The sequence below is a fragment of the Phodopus roborovskii genome, unplaced genomic scaffold (genome assembly GCF_943737965.1).
Source record: "Phodopus roborovskii unplaced genomic scaffold, PHOROB, whole genome shotgun sequence".
Taxonomy (NCBI): Eukaryota; Metazoa; Chordata; class Mammalia; order Rodentia; family Cricetidae; genus Phodopus; species Phodopus roborovskii.
The window spans coordinates 107,960-135,052 of record NW_026125074.1 but is presented as its reverse complement, the minus strand read 5'-3'; the positions used below and the strand labels follow the sequence as shown (position 1 = coordinate 135,052).

General features: G+C 46.1%; 1 pseudogene; it reads left to right on the top strand.

The window, feature by feature from the left end:
* The first annotated feature begins 2,264 nt into the window (after nucleotides 1-2,264).
* Nucleotides 2,265-19,176, top strand: LOC127225663 (beta-1,4-galactosyltransferase 1-like; annotated as a pseudogene).
* Nucleotides 19,177-27,093: the final 7,917 nt, after the last annotated feature.

Genomic DNA, 27,093 nt, shown 5'->3' with positions numbered 1-27,093 from the left:
AAAATTGTGGGAAAACTTACGTGGAAAGTAATCAAGGGGAAAAAAAATAATGTTGACTTTTGGCCTAGATACACACACACCTGTACACACCCATAGGAACACACACGTACATAGCACACAGATACATTTAAACCCAATCTCTTGGGCTTTTTGTTAATTATCCAATTCCGTCCTCCCAAAAGTCAGATGAATTGGACTGAGATTGTGTATTGGTGGTGCCAGTTACCCCAGGAAATTCTGTTAATAGATTGAGATATATGGTACAAGCTGACCACTAACATAGTCCCAGAGCAGAGTACCTGCCCACCTCAGGGCATCTTGGGAGGTCAGAGTTGGGACAGCAGCAGTCTTGTTAATAACTGGTTCTGCAAGACTCCTGGGCCCCAAAAGGAAGGTCATATCCCGAATCTGAGGCACAGCTTTTGAGTTTGAGGCTTGCCTTTATTGACTGAGTTCTGTGGTTGTCAGAGAGTCAAACAGAGGATGACTTCTATTTAGACCTGCCTGTCGGTGCAAAAGTTAGTTGGTTTAAGGAGAGTAGGAAAGGCTAAGGAAATTGGCACCAAGATGGGGAAGACAGCTGAGTGGTAGGCCTTGTTCTCTAGGCAAAGTGTTTGACCATATTTTGGGCAAGGCTAAAGAGCTTTCAAGGTAAAGTTGGTTATGATCAGAGCTGTGTCTCAGAAGGAAACTAACGAATGGGAACAAGTCCTGTGATGAAAGAGAGATAAGATGGAAGAGATTCCCAGGCAGGTAGTAGGCAGCTGTCCAAAACGCTCACCAGGCAGAGGGAGCAGGCTCAACAGCTTCCTTTGCTAGAGGAAAATTCTAGGAGGGCACATCTCCCCTGAACATGTGAACTTGAACAGGACAGATTGGGGCCCCGCTCAGGGGTGGGCAGGGAGTAGTGGTTCCCATTCATGTATTTCAGGTGACTCCCTGATCTGCTTAGTGCCCCTCCCGTGGTGGGTTCTCCCCTGTGTTCCCAGTGCCTGGTTTGTTTCACATGTGAAGCTGTACACACAGCACAGTAAACGTTCACTAAATGCAGCATTGCTTTAGTGACGATGCAGATTTAGGAAATGGTGAGTTAGTGAACTGCAAGGTGTTTTTTGACAGCACAGTAGTTTCAGTGCCTTTGGGTGAAGCTTCCCCGGCTTGTCCTGGGCATCGTTCTCCACTGAGTATCTGGCTGGGACTCATGTTTCTGAAACCCGTTTTGAAGATCTTTGAGGATGGTGGAGCACGGTGTAGCCTGGGCTTGCAGTCTTGGGCCTCTGCCTGATCCATCCCCCCCCATATGTGCCTGGACCACTTTGAGCGCTCCATAGACTCCTTCCCTCTGTTCCTGACCACCATTTCAGAATCTGCTGACTGCCTTTCCTAGTCCTCTGAGCCAGCACTTTTATTGGCTCGTTCTCTGACCAGAGGATAGAAATTCTGGAGCCATCCTGACCTTGCCTTTTTAGTTTTATACTTCATCAAAAATTAAGTGTGTTTGTTTGTTTGTTTGTTTTTCGAGACAAGGCTTCTCTTGTAGCTTTGGAGCGTGTCCCAGAACTCTTGAAAGACCAGGTCTGCTCTCGAACCAAGCAGAGATCTGCCTGCCTCCAAGTGCCACCAAGCTTACGTTTTTTTGTTGTTGTTTCTTTTTTTAGTGGATTTTCCCAGCTGTTCCTTTGGTTTCTCCTCCTTTTCTTCTGGGGTCTCATTGCCTCCATGCTTCCCCATTGATAATGTCACACACACAATCCAGCTAGATTTTTTAGTTTTTCTAGTACACATCTCCCTTCCCCATCTAGAGGTTTTATTTATTTTGGGTTCCCCAACCCACCCCCGGAAAGGGTTTCTCTGTGTAACCACCCTGGCTGTCCTGGAATTTGCTTTGTAGACCACATTGACGGCAAACTCAGAGATAGGCCTGCCTCTGTCTCCTGTGTGCTGGGAATAAAGGGCATACCACACCCTGCTTAGATAAAATTTGTAAAGAGCCAGGTTAGTCCTTTGTGTAAAAGCACACAGATGGCAGGTAGCAGAGCTAGGGTCTTGAGCTCATCTGTCGCTCACTATCTGTACTGCAACAGTCAAGTGGTCTGAGAAGAAACTGATTTGTTTCAATGCAACCAAAGGGTCTCTGGGCAGAGGGGTGTTCCATAGGTACCAGGTTGTCTGCATGCCCAGCTGGAGTTCCTGGAAAGGTTGATTTGCCACACGAGTGCAGGGTAAATGGCTGCCCTTTCTGTAGTGCCTGTGCGCTCCTCCAGGTCTGTGGCATGGGTGGATCCTGCATCTGGCTAACTTCTTCCTTCCATCTCTAGTGCGCCCCATGGCGATTGATTCAGATATTGCTGTGGATCTGGAGCTTTTGGTAAAGAAGAACCCAGAGATAGAGATGGGAGGCCCTACTCCCCCCCAAGGACTGCATTTCTCGCTGACAAGGTGGCCATCATTATTCCATTCCAAAACGGCAGGAGCACCTCAAATATTGGCTATATTATTTGCATCCTGTCCTACAGCGCCAGCAACCGACCATGGCATCCATGTCATCAACCAGGTGAGGTTTGGGGAAGATGGGATGATATAAGTGGGACTTGGGCACACAAATGCGTGTCGGTACTAAGGAAGGTTTTGTTTCCATACATAATCTGGCATTTTACAGTGAGAAGTGCTAACCCTGCCATTGTCCTATCCTTACTTAAACCTGTGCAGTGAGTTATGCCAAATGGTATGTTTGTTTGTTGATAATCTGCTCTGTTAGCCAAGGGAAATAGGAAGGGTGTGTTTGGGTTTTGGAAGTAATCTTCCAGCAAAAATGGAAGGAGAAAAAAGATACCTCCAATTATCACTGATTATAATTTTAAGGTAGCTGTATATTTTCCTTCCTATATTACAAAAAAATTCAAAAAAACCATAATCCATTTTTGTGTCAAAGGTAGGCAGATCTCTGGAAATTCGAGGCCAGCCTGGTCTACAGAGTGAGTTCCAGGACAGCCAGGGCTACAGCGAGTAACAAAACAAAGCAGTGTGATTGGATGATGACTGTCTAATGTTTTGGGAACTTAGGAAGGAGAGAAGGCTGTGCCCTGTTAATCTAGTCAGGATATCCTAAATAGGTGAAAAGGCAGCTCTCATTGGTATAGAGCTCTCCATGCACTGACACAGTGTGACCTCCGTAAGCCCTTCCTGGCTTAGTCTAGACAGGGCTGTTTTCCAAGAATCATCTCCCAGTGATTAGTGTCCTGTGAGTCACACTTTGGGAAAAAAACAACCCTAAATCAGCCCCCATCTCTACTCCTCCTACTCTCCCTGGGATACTAGAAACCCTCTCTCTTATTACCCACTGATACAGAAAAAGAATCTTTTTTAGTTGGGGTATAGCTTAATGGTAGAATGCCAGCCAAACATCCAAGTGCGGTTCTTTGTGCTCCAGCACTGAAGAAAAACAAAAAATCGTAGTGCTTCCCCTTCACTGTTTGCTTGGACTTGCCCAGACCCTAGAGGGCAGGGGAGTGTACTTTCTGCTGTGTGTCACAGCTAAGAGACTCAGAGGGTGGGAATAACCAGCAGAGATGCAACTGGTCACCAATAACAGTGGGGCCACAACTACACCCCAACCCAGACTCCAGGTTTATTCCCCTCCTACTGGATCACAGTAGCTCTTTTTGAGACCATTTAGCCCCCTTCCTGGGGGTATCTCTCAAAGCCCTGGTATCAAGGGCTGGGAGCCATTCTCAGACAGTGATCCTGGGTAGGCCACATCAGCCTGTGACAACACAGCCCCTCCAAGAAAGGAGAGGAAGTTAGTATTTCCCTCACTGTGCTGTGAAGCAGCCTGTTGTGTGACAAACCCTTAGTAAATATTAGCTGTTATTGTCTTAATTTCTTTCCCCCTCTCCCCGATCTTCCTGCCTCTTGCCTCTCGCCTGGTACTTTGCTGATAAATTCTTTATTGTTTTTCCTGCCTCCTGCTTTATTTCAACATAGTACCAACATCAGTCTCGCCTCCCACCTGTTGGGACCCCAGCAGGGGTCAGACATTCTGGGAAGACTCCCGGGACCGAGCCTTATAAACTTCTTCAGAGAGGGATGTGTCTTGAGTCCCACACACAGAAATGAACCCCCGCTGAGTTTTTACTGGTTTCTAGCGTCTGTCTGTAGGAAGCTCTTGACCTTGTTCAATGTAGGCCCCCCAGCCACTGTGAAACTTAAAGCTCAAAATAAGTGCTGGAGGGGTATGGGAGGGGCTTTCCAGTTGTTGCGGAGGAACAAGTCTGGCTTTTGTTATCTGGGTTTCTGTTGGTCCTCTTGCCATGACATGCGTAAGCCCTGTTAAGAGCACATTCTTTAGTGCTGTGGTCCTACTCTGAGACAGATATCCAGCTAAGTCCAGCCCCTAGGATGGACCTTGATGTGGAAAGGAATGTCAAGGTATTATACAGGGCAAACAGGGATGCATTCTGTCCCTCATACTTTAGTCAGGAAAAGACAAAGCCAGTAGTAATGGGAAGCATCGACCTGGTACCACCCAAACTTAAATTAAAAAAAAAAAAAAAAAAAAAGAAAAAGAAAAAGAAATGCTTTGGGGACTATCTATCAGTAAAAATTACACACTGGGTCATAACTGTGACATTCCTTGGTCCCAGAGTCAGTAACTAGGAGTGGTTTCTGCAGTCTCATTTGTATTGCTTCTGACACCTTTAGTCTCCTTACTCAGCTGCTCAAGATCTTTCTGCTTCTGACCATGTATGTCACTAACTCTCCTTAAACCCTTCAACAATGTCCTTTGCCTCCGGCAAGGGCCAGAGCGATCTGAAACCTTAGTGTGTGATACCATCTGGGGGCTGGTCCTGACCTATCTCCAGTCACTTGTTCCCCATCACCCTTTACAGTGTGCCATGGGCAAGCTGCCTGTCATCCCTCACCCAGACCCTTGCCCCCTTCTTGGGCCTCTGCCTGCCCCTCCCCAGCCCTTTCTGGCTATGTCTTAAGCTTCTTTCCCTCTACCTCAGTAGCTCTGTGAAACTCCTGGAATAGGAGGTGACTTCTCCCACTTCATTGTTCCTAACCCACTTGGTGGAAGAGACAGTCATGTTTTGTGCCTCGGCTTGGCCCTGGATTCCCAAACCCTGGCCAGACTTATTCCTACATCTCTGATGGTGCAGCTTCTCCACAGTCCAGTAGGTTTGGAATATGGAGTATCTTTTCCCTGTGTCCTGTCCATTTATTTATACCCACACTCCGGATGCCTGCTCCTGGTTCTCTGGCTGGGTTCGTCCCTGCTGGAAGCAAAGTCTCCTTTCCTAGCTTGGCCAGATCATGGCCCTTGATAAACTGGGATTGTCCCTCCCCAACACCCTTCCCCAGATCCCTGTCAATTGCTGAGTAGGGCATGGGCTGCCTGTGATCTGTCCCTTGGTGTAGCCTTCCTTTTCGGGAAAGATACTGTGTACTTTAGGCCCTGTGTTTTATTCATGGTCATAAAAATCATTTTTTGAAATCATGCCCAGTGTGCCCACCTTTAATCCCAATACTCAGGAGGCTCTGGCAGGTGGATCTCAGTGAGTTTGAGGCCAGCCCTGATCTACAAAATGAGTTCCAGAACAGCCAGAATTGTTACACAGAGAAACCCTGCCTCAAAAAAACCAAAACAAAACAAAATCTCATTTTTGAGCCAGACATGGTCAATGATTTGTACCTGTAATTGTAGTAAGAAAGAAGAGGATTGCAACCTCATGACATAGTATGTTTAAGGCTAGCCTGGGCTGCATAGCAAGACCAAAACCAAAAGCAAAGTCTCTCGTGTTCCCTTTGCATATTGACTTTCTCCAGTGAGTGCTTTCTATTTGACCCTGCTGTGAAGGCTGCAAAGGTAAGCATATCAGGGCTGGTATTAGAGCTGGGGTTAGACAAAGGTGCTAAGGAATATCCCTGCTTGCTGTGTTTGTTTCTGGAATGTACCACAGACACTTGCCCATGTGAGATAGGCAGGGACTTATATCTAATGGCTACAGAGGCCCCAGGGGCCTTTCTCACTTGTTTTTGCTTCCAGGCAGACCTGGCTGAAAAGGTTTTTGGGAAAGTGGAAGAGCCCAGCCTGGGCTAGGCTGGCAGATGGTGCTGGTGCTTTGTCTGGATGTCTGGCTGTGACTTTGCTCTGTCTTGGTTTTTTTATTTTCCAAAGGAGTGTGTGTGTGTGTGTGTGTGTGTGTCTGGCTGTGACTTTGCTCTGTCTTGGTTTTTTTTATTTCAAAGGAGTGTGTGTGTGTGTGTGTGTGTGTACACACATGAGTGCAGGTGCCCACAGAGGCCAAAAGAGGACATCAGATACACTGGAGTTCAAGTCATAGCCAGTTGTCAGCCTCCTGATGTGGGGTACTGGGAACAAAAAACTCAGGTCCTCTGCAAGAGCAATGTGTATGCTTCTACCACTGAGCCATCTCCAACCCCCTCCCTCTGTGGACTGTTTTAGGCTAGTAAGATGATATGTCTGTCAGCTTATAGCTGTAGTAGAATAGACTTTTGTACCCTTTATGAGCAAAGAACAGCCACCATTGCATCTGTCATGGGCCATGGGCCATTCGACAGAATTCCTCCAGGAGGTCAAGATCAGTTGTGGTGAGGCATGAGGGCGGCTGCCTTATGACCCCCTATGGTTTGGCTTCTGTCTTGATTATCTCTATGTCGCCTCTGTCTTCTATATCCTCCTCAGCTGTTAGTGGATGTGTAGGGGGGTGGGCCTTGGGAAGTAGAAGGTCTCAGATGTTCACCCTCCCATTCCTTGGCCAATTTGGACCTCTCAGCTCGCTGGCATAGAGGAGGTATGGGAAGGCTGAGAGTGTCTGTCACCCTAGTCTGAGTGCCACCCTCTGCTCTGTTGTCTCCTCTGGACCGTGTCTGTATTCTTCTGTGGAGTGTATCTTAGCACTTACTGCTATCCAGTTGCTATTGAATAACCTTTATTATTCTGGGGAATGCCGGTTTTTCTCTACGCACCTTGGTTCCACAAAAAGGAAAGACAACTGTTTGGCCTTGGCCCTGCAACAAGGATGGTCGGAATGGGTCTCTCTCCCTGCTCTAGCCTGGTTTGCCTCTTCACCCATCTCTCTTTTGCATATGCTTTTTTTTCCTTTGGGGGGGACTTTTGCCTTTACTTGTTAATCTTGTTAGCAAAACAAGCTGAAGGAGAAGCCCCTATTTGTGGGCGGCTTCTTACTCTTCCACCTACCTTCTCTTCTGTCCTCTCTGCCTCCCCTCTAAAGAAAGAAAAGTCGACTTACCTACTGCTGCTATCCTAACTACTGCCGCCAACGCTGCTCAACACCACTGCCACCGCACTGTAATGTTCTCAAACCCGACACAGTGCCAGGCCTTGCCAGCCAGGGGAAGCTGTGAGTAAGCCCGGGACTGTGCTGTCCTCCAGCTGTAGGGGACCTCCCCGGACAAGCACAGGACTGCTGTGGGCTTGCTGGGAAAACATCGAGATGAGTGGAAGCCAGCTCATGGTGCAGAGCCCGAGAGACTTCGCTGTCTTTAGATTAGACCCTACTAGAGCTCATAGTGTATGTATATAAATGTTTATATCTTGCCTTTCTCTTCAGGTCCATATCATTAGCATCTTCCCACACTGTTTCATAGTCTCCATATTCATAACTTCCATGCTTTCACAGTAGTTGATCTCTGAGTTCTACCATAATTACCTTTTCCTTTATTTGAAGCCTGATAAACAGTGGCAAACATCCAAGTCTCAAGTTTACTGAGTTGGCTTTTACATTCAAGATTGTTCCCTTGGGCTGGATTTTCAGACATAGAATTACTATTATTTTATATTAAAAGTACTTTGCAAATTTTTATAGTTACCTGATACAAATAGGCAAACTGCTCGTGTCTTACATATCCTGGAAGTGTTTAGTACCACCTTTTGCTGTATTCTGCTGAAAGTCTGTGCCTTGGGTCCAAGGAAGGAGGCAAGCCTTCTGCTCCAGCCTCTGTGAAATTGGGGTTGTAAGGTGACCTCTGCATACGTCACCCAAATGTGCTCATCCTTGTGAGTGACTACTGGCTAACAGAGAACTGCCCAGAAAGAGTATGGGCCCTCCTTCTGAAGAGACCTGTGTCTTTTACTCACTGGGTAAAAAAACTTAAGTCTCGGGTTCAAGTTTTGTTGGGGACCAGCATCTTGTCATGGATTAAAAACTAGGGCCCAACTGTTGGAAACTCAAAGAGGAATGGGGTACTAGCTCACCACAGACTCAGCAGTTGTATGACTCCAGGCTCTCACATTACTCCCTTAGCTGTCGCCTCCAGACTCTGTGTTGTCCTGGAGATCCATGCTGAGGCCTGAAGGGATGCCCAGTCAGAGCTTCCCTCAACCCCTAAGCTGTCCTAGCCTTCTACAGCCCACTCAGCCAAGATCTTCTTGGCATCTGAGGGAAACACAGACACTTGGGCTTGGTCAGGCAAGTGCCATTGACTGCAGACCTGCAGTGCATCTGGGGCTAACTGTCTGAATGAGGATGGCTTTGTAATGGGGCCACAGCAATCAGATCTCTCCCATCTGATTCATAGAGAATCTTGGGAGCAACTTTGTTGTTGCTGTCTTTTGCTGGAGGAGAGGCATGTGTGCTATATCCCCAGTCCATCCAGTTCTCAGGATATAGCTTCTGGTGACATACATGGGCCTGCATTCCTGGAAGGCAGAACACGGTTGGACAGAATGAATATTCTTCCTAGAGGCTGTTGGGACAATCAAGGGAAGTCTACTCTAGCCCTCCTTAGCTGCCCTTACAATTTTCCTGAAGACTATAGACCAGACTTTGGAACCTGTCCCGGCCCCTCCCCCTCAAAAGGCTCTTAAAAGTAGGGACAGGGACATTAGAAGGAGTGGAGTCCCTACCCTGAGCCCAAGAGGAGGAGTTCAAAACTTACTCATCATCACTTCCTAGGCTTTTCTTGTTTGCATAAATCGTAAAACAGCTTTTCAATTAGGACTGATCTCCCTGCCTTTACTTGGATTGAGACACCAATGTCCCTTGATATGCAAAACATAGTGTAAGGCTCCCTGTGGCCCCTAGATGAAGTGAAGGCCTTTTGCCCCCAACAAGGGCCCACCTTCCTCTCTGCCTGCGATGAGGTCCACCTCTACCTCTTTTTTGAATTTCTTGTAATTTCAAAAATGTGCCTATTTCTTCACAGCCTTTACAAGTACTCTTCCATCTGATGTCTTCCTGTGCACACACCCCACCCCCCACCTCACCCCACCACACCCTACTCCATCCCCATTCCCAGAGTCTGCTTTCATTTGCATCTTCTCAGCCACTTAGAAATTTGAGCAATTTTGGGCCTTTCTTTCCGTTTCTCCCTCTAGTTAGGAAAGGGTAAATATAAGTCTTGCCTAGCAATGTGAGCTGTGAGAAGAAGCCCACTTTTAAAAACTGGATCATGCTGGACATGGTGGAGTGCATGCCTTTAATCCCAACACTCAGTCGCTGATTTTGAGAGGCTAGCCTGGTCTACACAGTAAGATCCTGTCTCAAAATACCAAAAAACAGAAGAGGGGAAGAAAGCCAAATCATCTCTTAAAGAGACGCTTGCTTTGGCGTGAAGCTTCTCTTCCCCCAGACTTCCCCCAGTTCATTCCCATGTACCTCAGTCTCTAAAGGTCTTACTTCTAATGCTGGAGTCTTAATCATGCAGCCACCGGTTGACTCAGTTAAACCCAATCCTTTTAAGAATTTCCCTATCTGTCAGAGAAGCAGGAATTGACTCTGAAGCTGGTGGAAAGGCCATAAGTAAACACTAAAGGAGATGGAGTTTTCAGGGATGCCAGAGAACAGCCATGGGACTCAAGAATCATTTCGATAGTCTGATAGTTCCAGACAGGCGAAAAACCCATTTCCATAACTGTGGTAGTAGCTGAATTGTAGGTAGGGTACTAAGCCTTTCATGCCCTACACATTATTTATTACAACTCACCTGGTATCATCCCCATGTAACAAAGCAGGAGCAGGAAACAGAGGCCAGAGGTATGATCTACCCATTCACTTGTCTAGAAATGGAGAAACTAGAATGAAAGCGTGTCTTGTCTCAGTTGTGTATTTGGCCTGGTCTGGCATTAGGTGCTTGATAAATTTGCACTTGACTGAATGAAGTAGCGAAGGGTTGTGTGAGGAGGGGTAGGAATGAGGCTTCGAGAAGGTGTCTTCCCACCTCTAAACAGGTGAAGTAGTTTTAGAAAAGATAATTGGAAGCCAGCATGTAGTGGCATTGGCCTTTAATCTCAGCATTCAGAAGGCAGAGGCAGGCGAATCCCCTGAGTTTGAGGACAGATTGGTCTACAGAGTTCCAGGACAGCTAGGACTACACAGAGAAACCCTGGTTGCCCCCCCAAAAAAAGGGAGAAAAAAGATAATTGGGTTTGCTAAGCATCTCACCCAAAGAAACCTAGAAAATTCTTTACCTTTCTGCAGCCTCAAGGCAAGAAGAGGGAACACACACACACTGCCCATCTTCCTGTTTCAGGTTCCTAGTGGACTGCAGCCCATCTGCTAGCATGTACTATGTACTTCCTTTCTTTCTGGTTCATACAGGTGAGGAGAGTTGGAAAAGAGGCATAGGAGGAAGGATGTGGTTCAGGTTATTTGGAAAATTGTCTGGCATGTTCTAAATGGGGGTCCAGACACCAGGTCCTTTCTGACTTGAAGGGAGGTCTGTTTCACTCCCCTAGGTAAACTGGCTGAAGCAGGTCTGCTGGGACTTCTCCAGGCTGCAATTGTTTGTGGCCTAGTTCCAAATTTTTAGCTCCTAGAAAGTGTACACTGCTAGTGTCAGGCAATGCTTAGATCAAACAGCCATTGCCAGCAGGTCCTGTGGTACAGAGAAGGCCACCAGGAACTCCCACCGCAGATCATGGGAGTATATTCTTAGAGTATACTCCAGAGGGGTTAGTGTGCCCTTAGAGCATACTCCGGAGGGGTTAGTGTGCCCTTAGAGCATACTCCGGAGGGGTTAGTGTGCCCTTAGAGCATACTCCAGAGGGGTTAGTGTGCCCTTAGAGCATACTCCGGAGGGGTTAGTGTGCCCTTAGAGCATACTCCGGAGGGTTAGTGTACTCCCTTAGAGTATACTCCGGAGGGGGTTAGTGTGTGGGTATCCCAGGGGTTAGTGTACCCTTAGAGTATACTTCAGAGAGGTTAGTGTACCCTTAGAGTATACTCCGGAGGGGTTAGTGTACCCTTAGAGTATACTCCAGAGGGGTTAGGACTAGAGTATCTCCAGAGCGGGTTAGTGTGCCCTTAGAGCATACTCCAGAGGGGTTAGTGAACCCTTAGAGCATACTCCAGAGAGGTTAGTATGCCCTTAGAGTATACTCCAGAGAGGTTAGTATGCCCTTAGAGTATACTCCAGAGGGGTTAGTGTGCCCTTAGAGCATACTCCAGAGGGGTTAGTGTCCAGAGGGGTTAGTGTGCCCTTAGAGTATACTCCAGAGGGGGTTAGTGTAACCCAGGAGGGTGTTGGTTAACCCCTAGAGCATACTCCAGAGGGGTTAGCCTGCGCCTCGGGGAGTTGCCCTTAGAGTATACTCCAGAGGGGTTAGTATACCCTTAGAGCACTACTCCAGAGGGGTTAAAGGCTTTTGGGAATACATCCCCTTTCACTTGTTAGAAAAGTGATCATTGGGGCTTTGTGTCTCAAAGTGTAATTTGGGTTGGGACAATGTTTGTTAAAAGATTGTCAAAATGATCAAGCCATGGGACCACAAGGGTAGAAAAATTACTCTGTGCCTTGAATATGGCATTCCCCAGTGGACAGTAGCAATATGTTGTTATAGTAACAGTAGTCCTAATAACGTCTTAGTTTTCCTACTCAGTTTCTACTTTTGGACTTTTGCCCCATGGCTTACATGGAATTAATTGAACCCAGGGATTTCTGATCAACTTTTTTATGATAGAGCAGCCAAAGAACACAATGTTCCTTTGGGCAGAACTTTCTTTCGTTGTGCTTAGTTGAAGGGTTTTGTTAGGGCTGGAGAAAAGGAGCTCTTGTGTGCTAAGTAATTTCTTAATTCACTCATTGTTTTCTGACTTCCTGGTACCTGCCTTCTCTAAGTAGCTTGTTTCTATGTTATCTACCTGTGGAGTACCAGGTTCCAAGTTTTCATCCAGGCATGAGGAGAGAGGAGTTTTCATCTATAGACTACAGGCCCTTGTGGGACAGCAATACTCAAAGTGGAGGCCCCAGTCTCTTGATCTTGAGAGTTTCAGGGAAAAGGGCTTAGTGAGTTGAGTGAGTGATTATTCCAAAGTGTGGGGCCTGCACTGCTCGTGGCACTGCGAGGTCAGAATGAAAGCACATGTTCAAGAAGGGCTTTGTGAGCTGCTCAGTTTAAAGGGCAGCAGGGTAGATGTTGGGACCATCTCTGCTAATGTTGGGTCCCAGGAGTTGGTCAGAGCGGACACCCCCAGAGGTACCCACAAGGAGCTGCTTTGGTTGGAACTTTAGCAGAAAGTGCCACCATTTGCCTTCTTACATTGAAACCTGTCCATCAGTCTGTCTGCCCATCCTTCCATCCATCATTCCATCCAGCTTGACAGCAACTATTACATTTTTGTTTCATGACAGTGGGGCACCATGAAAAAAAAAAAAAAAAAAAAAAAAACAAAGTGTAAGTTCTTTATCACACTTATATTTTCATGGACGATACTAGAACTAAACAAGGTAAGTCATTAAAATGTGAAAGGATCTTTTGTGCCATCAGACTTGGTGACATGGGCCCATCAGCTGGACCTAAGTAGGTGCTTTGTTCCTAACTATCATGTGTATCCAAGTGCTTCCTGCTATACACTGTTAGCATGAGGGTGAGGATTGAGGGCTTCACCACCTTCCCGAAGCATCTAGTTGATGACCAGGCAAACCTACGGCTGCCAGGCTGTAATAGAGTGGAAGTGAAGAGGCACCTAATTTTCACTAATTCCTGTGTTTTGTTCCTGGAGTCTATTTGTAATAATATAAATAACATATGTTTAAATGCCTTTTCACCTTTTCTTTTAGAGGCACACACACACACACACTTTAAAACAGTCTTATTATGTTCCAAGCTACTCTAGAATTTTCTATTTAGCCCTAGGTGCTCTCAGACTCATATTCTACATACTTCAAGCTCCTGGGTGCCAAATTACATGTGTGTGTCACCACACCTGGCCCTTTTATTTTACTGTTTTTTATTTTATCAGCTCTACTATGTGGCTGTGAATGAGCTGTTTAACCGTTTCCCAGGGATGCTTATGTCTGTAACTGTTGCCATCTGATGCTGTGATGCTCACTTAAGAGTGAACAATATTATTTACAGTTTGTCACATTTATGTAAGCTCTTCTTCTGAGAAGATTCCTGGAAATGGGATTGTTGACTCAGATGGTTGAGTTGACACTCGGGACTGATTTGTGCAGTAAGGGCAGGAAAATGAGGCTGGCTAGTTAATTAATGACCAGGTGTAGCAGACATTGATCCTGTGAGTGTTCTCTTTAAAGGTCTTGGGCATTCTCATACCACTTCTGTCTCTGTACCAGGCTGGAGAAACCATGTTCAATCGAGCTAAGCTCCTCAACATTGGCTTTCAAGAGGCCTTGAAGGACCATGACTACAACTGCTTTGTGTTCAGTGATGTGGACCTCATTCCGATGGATGACCATAATGCCTACAGGTGTTTTTCACAGCCACGGCACATTTCTGTTGCAATGGACAAGTTTGGGTTTAGGTAAGACATACCCAGCAAGAGCCTGCCGCAAACGTGCTACAATTTAGGTGTGGTCTAAAAAAATGTAGTTCTTCTAGAGTGCCCCTAGGCTCTGAGACATGGTTGCTTTTTATTCTGAGTGAAGGAGAGTCCAGCAGTGCCTGTAGTCACTGTGTATCCTGATAACAGTTCTTAGTGTTAGGCACGGACCTTATCTTTGGGCTCCCAACAGACCCACAGCTGGATCTCCTCACCTTCTACTCTCCTCACCTTTACAGTTTGGGAAGCAGTGTGGACCCCCAAAATACACACACTGATTCTAGAGATTGGATATCTTGGCATTGTCAAAGAAATGTGGTTCAGTTTCCAAGAAGAACTTGGACTTCTGCTCAAACATGGGGCTCTAACTTTTCTATCAAAGTGCTAGTGAAGATGGCAAATATTCCTGTCCCCAGGGGCAGGAGTGCGATCCAAACATTATTGACATATGTAAAATATAGCCTTACAGTCAGTTGTTCAGTCTTAAAAGTCAAAGGACCAGACATAGTATATGTGTGTATGAAAGTGTATACCTTTAAATCCCAGAACTCCAGAGACAGAGACAGGTTGATCTCTACAGTTCAAGGCTAGCTTGGCTGTGTGTGTGTGTGTGTGTGTGTGTGTGTGTGTGTGTGTGTGTGTGTGTGTGTGTACACTGAGTTCTAGGACAGCCAGAGGTTCATAGTAAGACCCTGTCTTTTAAAAAAAAAAATCAGTAAGTAAATAAATATACATTTTTGTTTCACAGTTGACATTCTTGTTTTCACTAATCAGAATATTTTTGAATTGTATCATATTTGATATCTTTCTTTAAGTAAATATGAAGCTTCAGGAAGCTCTTCTGCAGGTCCTTGGGTTTAGGCTGGATCCTAGTATACCTGGCCTATGCAGATAGATCGCCTTTGTGTGAATACAGATGCTGTCAGGCTAGGTTATTCTTGTGCTCTCTTCCTCCCTCGCTTGATGGGGACATGAGAGCTATAGAACCACATAGAACATAGGTCTCCCTATGTCAGAGCTGTTTGGGGTCTAAACAGAGTGTCACATTTAGACTGCTCAGGAATGAATCCGTGCCCACTTATCTTCCTTCCTTCCTTTTGAATGTCTTCCCTTTAACAGGTTTGTACTCTGACCCTACTTATTTGTCTCTTTTAAGAGACCCAAGTAACCACTGAGTCATTGCCGTAATAGTGACGGTGGCTTGTGAACACCTGTCATATTTGGCAAATAGAGCAGGTAGATAAGAAAATCACTGAGATAGCATAATTGAATCTAGTCAAGATACCATGTACTTCCACTGAAATAGTAATCTATTTCTAGGTTAACAAGACCTATTATTAGTCTAGCACCTTTGCTTTTAACCAACATTAAAGGTATAGGCGTAGGAACTGAAGCTATATAGCTCAGTGATAGAGCAGTTTCCTGTCATGCTTGAGGCCCTGTTCTGTATTTGACACCCCTCCCCAAAGGAAATGTGTGTGAGGTGTGCCAAAAATGGATGATTTGATCCCTTGGTGATAGTATCTAAATCTGAATTCATTGCTTCAGATTCATCTAAGCAGAACCTCAGGGATCTTTGAAAAATAGTCCTTCCAAGCCAGTTGGGGTGGTCTGTCCCTGTAATTGCAGCAACTGGGAGGCTGAGGTTGGGGGAGGGCCATCTGTTCAGAGATATCCTAGGCGACTTAGTGAGTGAGACCAAGACAGGGTGTGTGATGTGTATGTGTGATGATCTTCAGTTGTGTGTGTTCTGTGTGGTTTGGCTGCTCTTTTCCTTAGTTTATATGATGATTCTCCGTCTCTTTGGAGTTCAGTAGGAACCCAAGTATAATTTGGAGTTGTGTTAGGGTAATAGGAAACTGAAGCCTTTCGAGAACCCTTGGACAGATCTTTGGAGCAGAGTCCATCTTTCCTAACCATGAAGATGTTAAGGTATAAAAGGGTATAAAAGGACAAAAGCTCCCAGTGTCCCAGTACTTGGAAATGTAGAAAAGTAGGCTTATCATCTAGTTATGTCGGGATAAAGTAGAAAATTTGAGGTAGTTTCCAGAGATGTAGCTGCCATTGTTAGGGTCAGTGTTCAAACCTTGTGCCTTTGGGAGAAGGGTAGATAAGAAAACAAAAAGCAGGGCCACCTGAATGAGGACTTCTTTGTTTCCAGAGCCACAGTAGAGGAGCTGCTTAACCTCCCTGTAACTTACTGGGTTTCTATATAAAACCATAGGTGCAGTACTATATTCTTAGGGGGAAAAAAAGATTCTACTTATCTGCTTCTACGATAATCTGAATCCTGATATAAAGGCAAGTTAAACACCAAAGGAACCATTTTGGTTAGGGGCTGGATTTGGAAAATGGTGCCAAGTAAACTGGGTTTTTAAAGGGGGGGGGGGGGGCAGATTAAACAAAGATTTCCTCACGTGCCTAAGAAAAAACTTCTAAAATATTCTCGTGGCCAGGTGCCTTTAATCCTAGCACTTGTGAGACAGGTGGGAAGATCTCTGTGAGTTCAAGGCCAGCCTGGTCTCCATAATGAGTTGTAGGCCACCCAGGATACATAGACCTTGTCTCCAAGGGGGAAAACATTGGTAAATTCCTGTCATTCTTGGGGCCGAGCTTACTAACCACGGGTCTCTGTATATGTGCTTCCTCCCCCAGCCTGCCTTACGTGCAGTACTTTGGAGGCGTCTCTGCTCTCAGTAAAGAACAGTTTCTTGCCATTAATGGATTTCCTAATAATTATTGGGGCTGGGGAGGAGAAGATGATGACATTTTTAACAGGTAATGCTTACAGTTCCTATCTCTTTCTGGTCTCTCTGGCTTTCCTTCCAGTTTTTGAGTCAGTACTTGGTTATTCTGGAACGATTAGCACCCAGGAGGGAGTAATCCCCTCTCAGCCCCTGTGCTTAGGTCCATGCTCTTGTAGGTCCTACAGGTGCTTAGCAGAGTCTTTAGAAAAACAAGTTTCTGGGATTTTTCAGAACAGCTGTGGGGGAATGGAAGGGGCAGGGTTACTTTGACTTCCTATGTGGACTTTCAGTGTCCTGTGTGAAAGGACCAAAGAGGTGGCTCAGTGGGTAAAGCACTCACTCCCCTTGCAAGCATGAGACTTGAACTCAGAAGCGTGTAAAGCCAGATGTGGCAGCGACTGCATCTGTGACCTCAGCACTCTCTGGTGAGATGGGACATAAGGACAAGAGAGTCCCCAGATTTGAGGCTCTTTTTAAAAGAAGACTTTGCATCTCATTGTAGTCCCTTGTTAATGTAAAGCAAGTTTCCTTCCACAGAATCTCTGTTCCATAGTTTTATTTTGGACTATTTTAACCACGGATAAGAAAAGACAGAGTACGGGGCTGGAGTGGTAGCTCAGCAGTTAAAAGCACGTACTACTCTTGCAGAGAACCCAAGTTTTGTTCCCAGCACCCATCTTAGGTTTGTTTGGGTGTCTCACAACTGCCTGCAGCTCCAGCTCCAGACAGTCCAATACCTTTTCTGGGATCTGCAGGCATCTGCACTCAGATGTGCATAAACATACATGCACATAATAATAATTAAAAATAAAATTCATCAGCCAAGCATGGTGGAGCACTCAGGAGGCAGAGTTTGAGGTAAGCCTGATCTACAGAGTGAGTTCCAGGGCAGCCAGAGCTACCTAGTGAGACCCTTTCTCAAAAAAAAAAAGCAAAGACAATAGTTTAGTGAGCCTGTGTGGAACCTGGTCCATGCTCATTATGCTGTGGCCAGTCTTACCACATCCACATCCCCAAACACTTTTAAAACTGGCAGACCTGTCTCCTGTAGTTACAGGTGGTAAAATCCACCTAGGAGCCAGTCTGAACCCATTACCTGAATTGGGATACATTTGATGAGTTAACAGAAGGTGTCTGTTGGATCAGCACCCATACCATTAAAGGTTACCACTATGTGAGAACTTGCCAAAGTTCCAAGTCCTTACTAAGGGCATTGAAAAATACTTGAGTATTAGAGTGTGCAAGCTTGTTACCAAGCTTGCACAAACTGAGCATCTCTTGCATACAGAGCACGGCAAGGCCCATCCAGCAGGGAAGATGCAAAGAACCTTGACACGGGATTCAGACAGGCACACCTACTTCCGCAGAACCTTACCTGGGCAAGCCCTCTGGACTGCCGTGGCAGTGCACGGGACTGATGGTCAGAAAGGTTGGGGAGGGAGGAGGCATTGAGAGCAAGACTAGAAAGATGGGGAGCGAGAGAAAAGCTTTATGTACCTGCTTACTCTATGCCAGACACCAAGATGAGCCTACAGGGAAAACATTGCCACAGACTTGCAGCCCATCCAGATTGTCCAGTCTCCCCCTTAACTTGGATATTTGATGCTGCTTTGATTTGGGGCCTGAATAAGTCAAACACTATAAATCTGTCATTTCAGGATATTGGGGAAGTCTAAATTTTAAGTGAAGTCTTCTTGGGCTGTATGCCAGCATATGCTGAAGGGTTGGGCTTGGCGAGCAGCTTTTAGGTCTATGGAAGAGCCCACAATCTTGTAGCTGAGCTACTAGACATAACCTTATGAGAACTATGTTAATGACTCTGTTTACTCTTTGCAGAATAGTTCATAGGGGAATGTCTATATCACGCCCAAATGCTGTAGTTGGAAGGTGTCGCATGATACGACACTCAAGAGACAAGAAAAATGAGCCCAATCCTCAGAGGTATGTTCTGTGTGTTCTTTTTTTATTTATTTTTATGTTAGATTTATTTTCTTTTATGTATATGAATGTTTTGCCTGCATGTAAGTATGTGCACTCCCTGTGAGCCTGCTGCCCTCGGAGGTCAGAAGAGGACATCTGGTCCTCTGGAATTGGAGCTGTGATCCACCATAGTGCCATTTTTCCAGCCTCCCGCTCATTCTTACTCACTCTCCCTCCCTTTCAAGTGGGGCAGGCTGCAATCAGGCTTCACTCAGGGCCCTGTCCCTCCAGTGAGGTAGAGGAATTCCATCTGTGGTGACCATCCTGGGCAGGGGCTGCTGGGGAAGATGTTCAGATGTTGACCAGTTTCTTAAGACTTATGATTTAACCCTAATCCTTTGCACTCTTTCTCCTGGTAGGTTTGACCGGATTGCCCACACAAGAGAAACTATGCGCTTTGATGGTTTGAACTCACTTACCTACCAGGTGTTAGACATAGAGAGATACCCACTATATACCAAAATCACAGTGGACATCGGGACACCTAGATAGCATTTTGGAACAAATAAGAGACCTGAAAATGGCCAGGGGGCCTCAGCTGTGTGTCTCTGCCAGTCGACCGGGCTGGTCCCTCTCATTTGTACAATCTGAATGAGTTTTCCTTGCTGTCATTCAGACACCTTTCCAAATGCCCATGGTGAATGCAACATTTGCCCCTGCCCTGGGTTGGCACTGGGTGAAATTCTGCAAGGTGTTTGTCAGCGCAAAAAAAATGGTCAGCCTTTTCAGGCTTCTGGGACATGCCCATCATGCCACCTCCAAAGAAACGGAACAGTACACGAGTTAAAACTTAGTGACTGTGGATCACATGCCCACTGTTAAAACTGCTAAATTGTGAAATGGGAAAGAACTCCGCTTTAATCTGTGATGTTCATACTTCACGACAAATTGAAGACTGCTGCTGGGTTCAGATTCATGTGATACTCTTGAATTTTTTTTATACAAAAATCAAAATTTCAGTCAGTTTCATGTTCTGTTCCTGTCCTATGTTCTCTTATTGGTATGCAACTATTACAATCAGTGTGTGTGTGTGTGTGTGTGTGTGTGTGTGTGTTTTCTTAGCAAAAGAATTTTTAAAACTTGAGCCTGGAACTTCGTGCCCTGTTAGTATGTGGAATCTGAGGCCTTGCTTTCAGAGCAGGGCCTTGGGACCTCTCATCCACATGGCCTGTCTCCAGATCCCTGTCTGATTTCTGAATGTAAAGTTTTGGAGAGTTTTGTTTGTTTGTTTTTTTAAGAAGCAGTTTGTGGTATTTTAAAGAATAAATCAAAATCTTCTAATTATGCTATAGCTTGATTTTGTGTTGATCCAAATCAGAATAGCTATTGAGTGTTAAGTCATGACAATTTATTTTTCTAGGCATGCCATGTAAACTTGAATTTCCTATGTATTTTTATTGTATTTTAAAATGTGGGGAAGGAACTGAGTATTTTTTAGGGATAAAATAATGTATGCTGTAGTAGTCACAAATGAGCCTCTGATTTGACAGGCAGAGCAAAATTACCCTCAGGTCCCCTGATGAGATCAATGCCTAAAGGTCAACATCATCCTCCAGACCTCTGGGTCAGGCACTTGGGGAGACAGCCTCTGCCTATCTGGCAGAGCTCTCCCTCTCCACTCCCCCAGGTGAGCCTGGTGGAGGGACCCTCAGGGCCTCCCAGAACTGACCTCTCAGGGCCTAGGCTGTGGGGTTTAAAAATCCTAGCAGTCAGGTTGTTCACCGCCCCTCAGAGCCTCATACCACACTCCTGACCTACCCTAAGTAACCAGTTCTTATTTCCCTCCTGCTCTTTCTTCTTCTCCCTTTCCACTCTGCTTCCTTCCCTACAGTGTCCTGTGGCACTCAGGGTCAGACTTCTTTCTCCAGCATGATTGTGCCTTTTAATTAGAGGTCTAGAAAGTTCACCAGAATGCACACCTCCATCTTCCTAAGAATCCTGGTGCCTATAAAGTCCCTCATCACCACTCAGGGTTTTAGTAGGTGCTCCCACCTCAGTCTAATCCACGGGGTCATTCACAAATTTACATGTGCTGATAGGCAGTGCCTGGGAGAGATAACGGGAGGCCTTGGGACCATCAAGCTAGGAGAGCTTGAAAGATGCAACCTGGGTTGAGATCCTAAGATTAGCAGTCTAATCCTAGAGCTAAGCCCTTTTCTTCCTTGTGTCTAGATGCTGAGAGGAGGGATGGCCGATCCTGCCTATGCCTCTGTTGCTTTGAGCAGCACAGTGCCTAACTTGCTGCTCTTCCTAGAAGCTTTTTTTTTTTAACGTGTGGATTAGAAACTGTTATTCCCAGCCAAAGCAGTCAGGCTGTGCAAGATCTGTGCTCCCTAGATTCCCCATTCCTCTAGAAAGCCATTAAAACAGACTGGCTGTGCTGAGAGGACTCTGGGGAAATGGAGAGGACTTTTGTTTTCTGTCCCCAGATCCTGACTTTTCTAAAGTGCCTTAAAAGAAGGGCGACAGATGCTGAGTGGTGTCTTCTGAGTCACCTCCTTGGCTCCTAAAGCAAAACTGCCTTTTCTCGATGCTGTTCCTCTTGGGTTTTGTTCATGTCAAATGTGGTTCAAGTACAGAACCAAGGGAAATTGTCTTGCCTGTTCCTCCACCTTCCAGTATTTTCCAGGGCACCTTGGGCCCAGTGCACAGCTAAGATACTGCTGGGCTTGGACATTTGCCCTGCCCAGGAGATGCAGTTGTCGGCATCCTCTTTGGGGGCTGGGGGATTGAGGAGTCAGGGAGCATTTCCTTCAGACCCTGGTGTCACATGCTGTGCCGTTCTGTCTATATTTTTGCTGGTGACCTCTGTAGAGTGGCTTTGGGAAAGACCAGTGACATAGAAAGTCAAAGGAAATGCTGCACTGGCCTCCAGCCTGGCAGGGTCCGCACTGACCACTAGGCTGTTCTAGATACCTGTGATGCTGTGTATGTACTTTGATATGCTGTGTATGCAAATGTGTGTATTTACCATTGGGCCTAAGGGCTGGTGTGGGGGAGCTGTGTCTGACCTTGATGTTCAGAACAGACATCTGTATTTTTGCCTTTGAAATGCAGTAATATAACATAAATAAATGACCCTATCTTTGTAACTGTGGTTTCTCTTCTAATTTAAAGGGTCTGGGTAGTGGGGGAAGAGGGCAGCAACAGGCTACACATGCCTCCAAGCAATCACAAGTTTCCTCATAGGACCTTCATTTTTCTTATCTGGCAATGGGAAGATAACATGTAGAGACTATTGTGGGCTTAAAAGAAATGATATGGTTAAACTAATGACCAATACCTCACAGGTACTCACCACATAGAATCTCTTCCCAGTTCAAAATAAAATTGTCCCTAGCAGTTCTCTGGCCACAGTCTGCTGTTTCTATCTGAGAGCTATCTGTGCAAAGTAGTCACAGTGTAAGTTACATGCTATTATCCCATATTGGGTTTCTTGCCAGCCCAGAAAGTTTAAACTAGTGTTATAGAGTTAGGGGGATCAGAACCTAAGAGCCACCAGCCCTCAATAAGCCAGTTAAGCAAGTCATAGTGAAAAGCAGGAAATGGAGTTATTCATTTTGGTACTTAAGAGGTTCTGTGCCCTTCCCCCAAGTCTTTAGCATCCTGCCTTATGTTTAGGTTTAAGTAGAGGGCAGGAGATATGCACTGCAAAATAGGTCCTTATCAAGGAGTGGTCCCACCTATCACTGTTGTCTTCAGCTCCAGTCTCTCCTTTGAAGTCATCTATCTGAGGAGATAAATTTCTCTCTGGCTGACAAGTTAGCCTTTTCCTTCCAGCATGAGATTCGTGAGGAAATCCCAGTTCCTTGGGTGTGCATTGTCACTACGGTGTGATCCCTAAAGGAAGGGGCAGAATTGTCTCCCTCTCACTTAAGATTTGTTTGTATTTTGGATTATGGTTATGTGTATATGTGCACATGCATGCAGGTGTCCGGGGGAAGCCAGCAGAGGGCAGCAGATCCTCCTGATCTTGAATTACAGGAGGTTGTGAGTAGCCTGAAGTGGTTGCTAGGAACCAATGTGGGTCCTCTGCAAGAGCAGTATGTGGTCTTAACCACTGAGGCCATCTCTTTAGCCCTACTAGTGTATCTTTAGAATATCTTCATTACCCGGGACTATTAGAAAGGCATCTTAGTTGTGATCAGGTACTTAAAATATCCCAGGTGTGTCCTCAGGCACCACAGCCTTTCACAGGCTGGCTGATTACACTTGAAACAGGCCAAAGGTAGTCAGTACATCGGAGATGCTGTTCTGGCTGTCCTACAACAATGAGGCAAGGAAAATGAACATTGGTTAGCCACCTTAGGGCCACGGGGTTAGCCACACTACTGGAGGAATCTGGTGGTTTCTGGCCTAAGCATCCATAGCAAATGTTCAGATGTGACCTTCAAACATGATGCACTCTTGACAGTGCTCTCATAGAGTCTAATGACACGATGCATTTTCCTTCTCCCACATCACCTTTCAGCACTTCACACCTGACACCAGGTGTGGGCTCTCTCTAGTGTAACTCAGTCTGGAATCAGAATTGCATGCCCCAGGCTAAAGACCTGCACTCCTGACCAGCTGGCTGTAAATCCCCAGGATCTTTGCTGCAGGGTCAACTAATTTGCCAGGATGGTTCACAGAACTCAGGGAGACATATGTTTACAGTTTGTTATAAAGTGATAGTTCCATCTAGGCCTAGGTAGTTCAGGCCTATAATCCTGGACACTCAGAGCTGATGCAGGAGGACCACAAAAATGCTGGGCCTGCCTGAACAGACTAGTGAGATGCTGTCTCAAAAACAGAGAAGAAGCTGAAATAGCTCAGTAGTTGCCGGGTGTTGGTGGCACAGGCCTTTAAGCCCAGCACTCTGGAGGCAGAGGCAGGTGGATCTCTGTGAATTCAAGGCCAGCCCTGGTCTTCAGAGAGAGTTCCAGGGCAGGCTCCAAAGCCACAGAGAAACCATGTCTGGAAAAAAAAAGGACGGAAGGAAGACACAAAAAGAAAGAGGAAAGAAATAGTTCAGAAGTTGAGCACTTGTGTAAGTGAACTCTGGGTTCAATAAAACATAAGTAGTAATAGAAGGTATTGGGTCTAGGGAGATGGCTCAGTGGCTAAGAGGGCTTTCTGTGCAAGCATGAGATCCTAAACTTTAATTCCCAGAATCCATGTAAAAAGCCAGGCATTGGCATAACCTCAGCTATAGAGAGGAGAAAAAACCCAGTGTCCTCCTCTGGCCTATCCGTGTGTGCATGCGCACACCACACCACACACACACACACACACACACACACACACACACACACAGGGCCAAGCCTGTGGGAAGGGAAAGGGAACCCCAAACCTCTGAGTGCACCTCAGACATCTCCCTGTGTTATCTATCTGGAGGGTCACCCAAACACTGTTCTTTTGGGAAGTTTTGAAGGCTTCATCTTGTGATGCTGATTACACGTGACCCATTTGCGATCTGCCAGACCTTTACTTTCATCCGTCATCACTCCTAGCGTGACTGGGTTGAGGTGGCTGCAAGTTTCTAGGTTCTCCTCATGATTTCATCTTCCTAATGGCCAGCTTCCATCCAGGAGTCCACCAGAAGTCACCTTCCTAAAACAAAGGACATGCCTGTCCTGAAGGAGAGTCCAAGGAATGTGTGCCAGGAGCAAAGTCAAATATGAGATCAAAAGTTTCTACCCCTATTGCTAAGAAAGGTAAGAAGCCTTAAGGGCCCTTTGCCAGAAACCAGGGCAAAGACCAAGTGTATGTCCCATCAACCATAGTGAACATAGGCCTTGACAACTTGTAAGGCCCGGGGTTAAAGAACAGAATGAGTAGGTGGGGTGACACATAACATATAATCCCAGCACTCAGGAGGCTGAGTGGATTGCTGACTTTGAGACCAACCTGAACTATGCAGTGAAGCCCTGTCTGGGGGAGGAGGGGGTTTGGGAACTTTACCTTGTCAGAAAGAAATGAGATCTGGCCCAGCCAGTTCTGCCAGGCCAGCCTGATTTCCCTCCTTTGACAATGTCCCCCAGGAGGCAGGGAATACAGCTGCCACATTCTGTGGGCATGACCCATTCCAAGGTCACGAGGGCAGAGTAATTTTTGTGGGTATGGTGTTGCAGGGTGAACAACATTAGATCAAAACTCAAGTGCTTGAGCACATGTGCCCATCACCAAGACACAGACCATGGTGACTGAAGGTGAAGGGCAGGAGGCTGTCACAGGTTGTTACAGAGGTAGATGGGGAGGCAGAAAGCATACAAACAAGGTCGTTACTACTGAACTGGCTTTCTCTGCCTTTACCCTTTGCTGTGTGGCTCTGGGCAAATCTGTTTCCCTTTCAGACTTCTCATTTTTTTTTTATTTTGGGGGGGGTTTGTGTGTGTGTGTGTGTGTGTGTGTGTGTGTGTTTGCCTTTGATTTTTTTTTTATGACCTAATCCACCCTTGGTCTCCTGTGTATTTCTGCCAGAGAGCCTCCCAATTCTCTGGTCTAACCTTTTCTGTTATATGGAAAAATTCACTGTAACTCTCCATTTTCACTTGAGAAAACAACGGGACTAACCCTGCCCTCCACCCAGTACCCACCTCGGGTGAGGTGCTTTTCTGCCTGCTGAGGACCGGTCAGGAGGGGCTTGAGAGGAACACCCCCGCTTGGTCTATGCTGATTGCTGATTCCCCACCCCCAAATACTCCTTCGTCAGCTGCTTTTCTTTCATCCAGTCACCTTTTACATTTTCAAATCAGGCTCTTTGGTTATCCCCTTCTAAGCTCAGTAGACAATAAAGCGACCTGAGGGACAGGCCCAGGGAAGGGGGGTGGAGTATGGGCTTCTCTATTCAGCTCCTGGGAGATTATCAGGTCCATTTCAGCTGGACCATCCACTTACAAAGAAAAGGTTTAGGAGAGAAGACTCCTAAGAAATACAAATTAAAGAAACAATACAGATTAAAGAAACAAAACCCGGTGATGTGCATTCCTTAGGCTGTAGGCAGATCTGCCAATCTAGGGTTGTAATTCCAACAGTCAAAAGACTCAGGTAGGGATGTTCAGAGTTTGAGGTCATTGTTGGCTACAGAGAGGTACCAGGCTAGCCTGGGCTATATGTGTCCAGACCCTGTCTCACTAACAAAGCCAAGGGAGATAGAGGATGGCTCAGCAGTTAAAAGCACTTGCTGCTTTTGCAGAGGCCCCAGGTTAAGTTTCTAGCACCCATGTGGTGGCTCACAACAGCCTGAGTCCGGTTACAGAGGCTCCGACTCCCATCCTCACCTCCGTGGGCACTAGGCCCTGCACACGGTGTACATGTGCATGAGCTCCAGAAAGAGGAGGATAGGGGTTGGTGTGTGGATGCTGACTTTAGTTAGACAGACGGGAAAGTTCTGCAGATGAATGCTGATGGTGGAATAACATTATGAGTGTGCTTGGTGCACGCAGAACTGTACCTCTTCAAATGGTCCCGTGGGCTGGAGAAATGGGCTTATTGGTAAGAGCACTTGATAGTATTCCAGAGGACCTTAGTTCAGTTCCCAGCACCTCCTAGACCCTCTAGCTTCAAAGGACCTTCTAGCCTCCTAGGGTACCTACACATATGGCAACTCTCTCTCTCTCTCTCTCTCTCTCTCTCTCTGTGTGTGTGTGTGTGTGTGTGTGTGTGTGTGTCTGTCTGTCTCTCACACACACCACATGAATAATAAATCTTTTTAAAATGGTATGTTATGTTAAATATATTTCACAAATTGAGTGTGTGTGTGAGTGTACCAGATGTGCTTGCCCCCGGGTATACAAGCAGAGGGTCAGAGGTGGTCACTAGGTGTCCTTCTCTATTGCTTTCCATCTAATTGTTTGAGACAGAATCTTCTCCCCTGGCCTTTCAGCTAGTATGGCCAGCTAGGGAGCCCTGGGGATCCACCCCGGTCTTCACCTTCTCAGTGCTGTGTTTGTAAGAGCACTGGAATGCCTGGCCATTATGTGCATGGTGTATCTGAACTGTGGTGATATCTGGTTTATACTAATAAGGAGCTCCTGAAGACCAGAGGGTGGAGCTTGCCACTAGCTAACATACAGACAGGAAGTGAGATGGCTGAGCAGAGAAAAGGATTATAGCAGGAGGCAACAGGAACTCACTCTCTTTTCAGCATGGAAGTAAGTTGTCGAGGTAAGGTGTGGCTGTGGCTTGCTCCTTCACCTCTCTGATCTTTCAGCTTTTGCCGCTATGTCTGACTCCAGGCTTTTATTATTAAGACCTATTAGAACTCGGGTAATACTGAACCCAGGTTAAGGGGGTGACAGAGTATAGTGGCCCCAGCATCCACCAGGAGGTTAGAAAGGGGAGGTGGGGCTGGCCACACAGGGCCTGCCACCTGAGGTCCAACAAATGTTAGAGGCTTAGCTTGATTTCTAAATCCAGTTTGACAGTTGTCCCAGAACACTGGCTTTTCAGTTGCTACTTTTCCGTAAGACAAACATCCTTCCTCCCCAGGGAGGCTAGACCGTACAAGGTTATGACGTACATACAGCCATCCCTTAGTCAGGTGGGAATTGGGTGCAAAAAAAAGTGAAACCAGGACTCAGGCAGAGCACAGGACCAGAAAGCAAGACAGCAGC